The 6,352-nt window shown below is 25.9% G+C and overlaps 1 long non-coding RNA gene across 1 annotated transcript; it reads right to left on the reverse strand.

Moving 5' to 3' along the window:
• Positions 1–809: 809 nt before the first annotated feature.
• On the reverse strand, positions 810–2,500 carry LOC145156575 (uncharacterized). The gene is made up of 2 exons (XR_013736808.1): positions 1,469–2,500; positions 810–1,393 (listed from the first exon to the last, which is right to left on the reverse strand). It is a non-coding gene; the product is annotated as an uncharacterized LOC145156575 (long non-coding RNA).
• Positions 2,501–6,352: the final 3,852 nt, after the last annotated feature.

Genomic DNA, 6,352 nt, shown 5'->3' on the forward strand with positions numbered 1-6,352 from the left:
CTTTATGCTTGACAAATCCGTTTTGAGGTATGTTTACAAACCCTATCAGAGTTGATTGGGCTTTAGAGTTGGTGTATGAATAAATTATTGATTAAAACATGTTATTAGGAGCATCATAGTTGGAGAAAAACTTGAGTATTGTTTGTAATTGTTAGAGATACAATATGATAAATTGGTTTGTTGACCTTGTAATCTTTTTGGTGAAGAAAACTATAAGAGAAATGAAATATTCTGCTTTTTATTCATAATAATCCTATTATCCATATTAAATGATAACAAATTTTATATTTAATAAAACTAATAATATTTTAAAATAATTGTCTCCATTTAACAAGTAGGAAGAAAATTTAGATGAATATTTTAATTTCAAACCATAATGTGGCAAGGGCGTTGATCCGCAACAAATATAACTTTTATTATTAATGGTATTTGGGAAAAAAAGGGTTCTTTATATTTATTTATGTATCCATTTATAACTATTATTAGACATTAATTTGTATCAATCGTTTAGACCATTAATTATACTCATCACTAACCATTATAGTGGTAGGTGCCACGTCATCACTATTAACTACCACTAAACCTATGGGATACCCACTACCAACCACTCAACTTCACATCATTTTTTTTTACTTTTTAATTCAAAAATACAATAAAATTACATTTTTTGAAAAAAAAAACATTTAATGTTTTTTAACTAGTTTTTCATTAATTATAAAAATAAAAATACAACTTCAAACTACATTACTTAATTAACCTAGAATTAAAAAAAAATAAAATAAAATAAAACAAAATAAAATAAAATAAAATAAAACAAAACAAAACAAAACATTACATTACTTAAATAACATATAATTAAAAAAACAACAAACAAACATAAGTAATAAAAAAAACTAATCTTCGTTCATGTTGAGTTGGTACAAATGCTCAACGACATCTTTTCGAAGATTGAAACATGTTTCGCTGTTATGAATTTCAACAACTCGTGATAAAAATTCATTCGTTCCGGGTACGAACTCTTCAAGCGGGACGACTCAATCGTCCGGATCATACGTGCAAATCGTTCGACCTTGATCTTCAATGATCATATTGTGCATTATAATACATGCTTGGACCATAGTCTAATTTTATGTCTGCTTGTGGACTCCAAATGTCCTCTCGATATCCTTCTTCGCTGATTTATGCATCTTTGTGAATAACTTTGCCTTTTCACGTCGAGGAACCGATTATTCCTTCATAAGTGTAGAATAATCCGGGTATATCCCATTACAAAGGTAGTAACCATATTTGTACAAATGTCCGTTCATTGTGAACGCCATATCAGGTGCTTTGTCGGTTCAAAGATCGTTGAAAAGAAGATACTGACGAAGAACGTTATTGTCATTGTTAAACCCTGCAACTCCAAAAAACGAATGTTATATCCACAAATCCTGAGATGCAACAGCTTCTAGATTTTTACTTGGTTTACCTATGTCTCCTCGAGTGGATTGACCACACCATGCAATTGGACATTTTTCCCAAGCCACATACGTATAATCTAGACTCCCAAGCATACCCGGAAATCCATGCCTCTCTTCATGAGCCGAATATAATCTCTCAATGTCACGTGGAATAGGTTTATGCAAATATTGTTAGTAAAAAACCTCATACACACATGCACAAAACCAATCTACACAATCAATTGCGGTCCTTTCGGATACTTTCAAGTATTCGTCGGATGCATCAAATACTATACCGAATCCCAAATACCTAAGTACAGTCGTACACTTTTGTATACTACTAAAACTCATTCTTCCTCTAGCATCAGGTTTTTGTTTGAAAAAATCATAACGGACCTCTAAAGCATTACTAATACGTAAAAATATAGTCTTATTTAGACGGAAACGACGTTCGAACGAGTCATCATTATAAAGACAGTTATCGGCAAAGTAATCGCGTACCAATAAGTCGTGTGCGGCTTGACGATCACGATTAACGACCGCCCTTGTACGAACAACATTCGAACTTTCTTTATCATGAAGGTGTTGCACAACGTTGAAGAAGATCGAGATGAATTCTCCGTCATCATTCGAATCAAAATTTTTAAAGAAATCCGTGTGTTTTTTGGTGAAAAATGAAGGTTTTTAGAGAATGAAAGTGTAAAATTTGATGAAAAGTGAGGATTTTATTTATAGGTATTGAGTTTGTAAAAAAAATATAAATAAAAATAAAAATAAAAAACTTGAAAAATGACCGTTAAACGGTTCAAAACATAAAACAAAATACAACTGGGGGTTTAGGATCGTCGTCGCCAACATGAAGGAGCACGAGCACGGAACACCACAAAACCTCAGGGTGGTGTGCACGAAAATTTTTCGTGGCCACCTAAACTATGACTGGGTTCGTGGTAAGTATACCACTTGGCCTTACAACCATATATTTTTATATTAATTTCATTCATAAGAAACATCTTGGTGTAGAGCCCTCGACTTTAATTCTCTTGTTACTTTGTTCAAAATTTCCAACGGTCACTCACCCATCAAAAGCAAGATATTGCTTCTTCAATGAAATTGATTGAGATCTATTCAAGTGGTCGATAACAACTCAATGGCTGAAATGATTTGCGACAATACACGTGTAGAGTGTTGTATGGTATTTCCTAAGTCTTTGTATTGGAAGTCTAAAATAGGGTCTTGACTATAATTTGATGTTGTCTATATTTCAACTACGTTCGCTTGGCTAAATATCCACCACTCATTGCTTTTTTAAGGTTTCGAAGTGACACGATTTGTGCTAATTAGGTATTATAGTTTTGGACCTGCGCAGGTAAATCTTGATTGGATACTTTTTACATATTTTTCATTTTTTTTATTCTCAATACTTAATCATGTGCATCAATTAATAGTGAGAAATAAGAAATAGATTTTTGGTTTTAATCCAAAAAGTGGATAACGAAATTCTAAAATAAAACAATATAAATACTTTAAAAATGAGAAATTAATTTTGGATTATTAGGAGTTTCATATTTGAGTTTTTTTTTTCTTTTTTTTTTAAGTCAAAATGTATTAGATATTATAACTAAATATTGTAATAAAAAAATAAGCTTGCGTTTGTGGCTTAAGTCGAACATAAAGTGAAAAAAGTTAGATTAATTTATTTTTCTTATAATATTATTTATATTTTTTCCACCCACTAAGGCTATGTTTGGCGTAGTAGCTGAAAAGCTAACTGTTAGCTGAAAAGCTAGCTGTTAAATAAAAAGCTAGCTGATAAAAAATAACGTTTGGTAAGTTGAAAATTTAGCTGAAATATATAAAATTACATAAAATGACATGTAGGAATATGTGTTTTTATAACTAATTAAGGGGTGTATTTAGAAAATTTTAAAAAAGCTCCTAAAAAGCTAGTCAAAGTAGCTTTTCAAAAAGCTAGCTTATAAGCTACTTTTTGACATACCAAACACGATAACATAAAAAAGCTCGAAAAATAAGCTACCTGTGACGCGCCAAACACAACCTAAGTATAATATCTAATATTTAATTTATATGTGTAAAATTATTTGATGTATTTATCGTTTTTTTGACACTAAATTCATTTGTACATCAAGTGCATACAAAATATAAAAGGTAAATATAGATGATTAGTTGTTGCTTATTTTTGTTTCGGATTTTTAGTATGTAATATTTAAAATTTTAGGAAAAAGAAGATTTGTTGGAATTTTATTTTTTTTATAACATTATTATTATATGTTTCTTACAATCAATGATAATGTGGGATTAACACACTTGGTAGAGACTTTTGTCTTTTAGATAGGAGGTCTCAAGTTTTAATCCAGACGTTTGATGATTTTGTGATATTAACTTCTAACCACTAACTATGTCGTTTAAAAAAATGATATTAGGTTTATGGAAAATGAAAAAAAAAACAAAATGTATTAAAGTTGTGGGTTTACGATTAAAAACAAGAATAAAAAAATTATTGAAAATTTATTTGGAATTTTTTTAATAATGTTAATTATATTATTATATTATAAAAACAATATTCTTGTTGTTTTTATTATATTAATAAAAAATAAGTTTAAAATTATTAATTTTAAATAAAGTTAATAATAAAAATGTTATTAAATAATAAAAATATTATTAAATAATAAAACAATAATAATTAGATTATAATTAAATAAAGTAAAAAAGTTAGTCAAATAATCATTACCTAAAAAAATAATCATTACCTAAAAAGTAAGATTATAATGATATATGATATTATATAGGGATTAGGATTGTATGTCCATAGTAGGACCTCCGACAATTTTCCCATTAGTAAATTATTACTTATATTGTTTTACGAAAAAATATTTTTTCTTTTCCTTTTTTTTTCTCATATATATATATATATATATATATATATATATATATATATATATATATTAGTTTTTTCTTTTTTTACATTTCAATAACGTATATTTAACTCGATATTTTTTTTTTCTACAAACTTTCATGTTAATATACTAAAATACTTTTATAATCATAGAATTATAAATAAAACTAAAAATAATATAACAATGTTAGTTTAATTTTTCCTATATTTATTTTTTCGTCCATAGTTATATAAAATAAAATTGATATATTTATATGTTAGAGGCTGTAAATGTAAATTTTCATAAAGTATGATATTTAAGTTAATATAAGGGTAAATTTGTTAGGAATATTTTTATTTTTTACCTTGGAGGTAACAGTTTGTTATAAACTTTTTTATGCATGATACTGTTAAAAAATGATATTTTTTATTAAAACCAAAAAAGATAAAAGAAAGTTTATTACATATATAATTTTTCTTTTATTAAATTTTTTTTTGAACGTCAAAAATAAAGTAGTAAGGTCCTATTTTCTTTTATTAAAAAAACATGTTATTCATATCCTCTTTCCACTTAACCCTACCCTAATAATTATATTTTTCCTTTTTTTTCCTTAAATAAGTAATGATTATGTAATGATTATGTTTTTTTATTTTCTTTTAATATAATAGTTTATTTATTTTTTCTTTATTTACCTTTGTTTTTATGATTTAAAAATATATTTTTTTTCGACATTTTGTTTGAAAACATTATTTAACATAAAAAACATTGTTGACGTACTTATTATGTTTTTGTATTCCTGTTTCAAACAAGGAATTTAAAAAAATATGACTTTTTGTTTTAAAAAAAATATGACGTTTTGTTTATTTGTTTAACCAAAAAATCTTTAAACTTTTATCATTTTTTATATAGTTAAAAAAATCTTTAATTTTAATTGAACAAAAGATTTAAACAAAAAAATGTTTGACGTTTGAATATATTTTTAATGTTTTATTAGTTTATATTTATAAAAAACATAATTATGTGTATTTGTACATATTATTAAGTATACATATATATTTATTTCATATTTATATGTATACGATATGTATTTATGTGTATTCATACAATACAAACCATAATAATAATAAGACGGCGACAATAATAATAATAATAATAATAATAATAATAATAATAATAATTATTATTATTATTATTATTATTATTATTATTATTTTTATTTTTATTATGTTTATTATTATTATTCTTTATAGGTTATATAGAACGATTTGATTTAATTAAACAAAAAAGGATTCCAGCTTAATGGTAAATTGTTTAAAGCTAATATGTGTTAGGATTAAAAAATCTGGGATAGGTATAACAATACCCTTCCTTATAACCACATTTATATCTTTCATTATATGATTCACTTGATGTTGGTTGATTTAATCATAATTGTGACATACGAGTGGGTATAATTCACTTGTAACGTCATTATTTGTTGATTAATTTAGTTCAGGATGTTTAACGTTTTATTTTTACAAAACAAAAAACAAATAATAATAATAAACTTTATTGTTACAACGATTTTCGTCAACTTCGATAGATATATCGTAATATTTTTATGAAGAAACAATATTTTTTTAAGAAAAGCTTCAAGAAAAATATTTTATAATGGATATAAACTAGGGTTTGACCGTCCACGCGATGCTGCGGAAGTCTCATTATGTTAAAAAATGCAAATCGACACCATACATACCACAGAGACGATTAAACCATATAAAGTGTAACTTGGATACAAATAATTATGTACGGAGGAGGCCGACGAAAATAAGACTTGAAATTGTATCATAAAGAAATTGATAAAAAAAGATTATTAAAAAAATATGTAAGGGGTCAAAGTGTAACTTTAAAATATAATAGGGGATCAAATCGTAATGTATAAAATACCAATAATTTAACTTTAAAATTATGAGGGGTGAAAACTGTTAAATAAAAATTAATTGAGGGGAAAAGATTATAAATATAAAAATCTTCTATGAC

This window comes from Lactuca virosa, chromosome 2, assembly GCF_052849685.1.
Source record: "Lactuca virosa cultivar CGN04683 chromosome 2, Lactuca_virosa_CGN04683_v6, whole genome shotgun sequence".
In the NCBI taxonomy this organism is placed as follows: domain Eukaryota; kingdom Viridiplantae; phylum Streptophyta; class Magnoliopsida; order Asterales; family Asteraceae; genus Lactuca; species Lactuca virosa.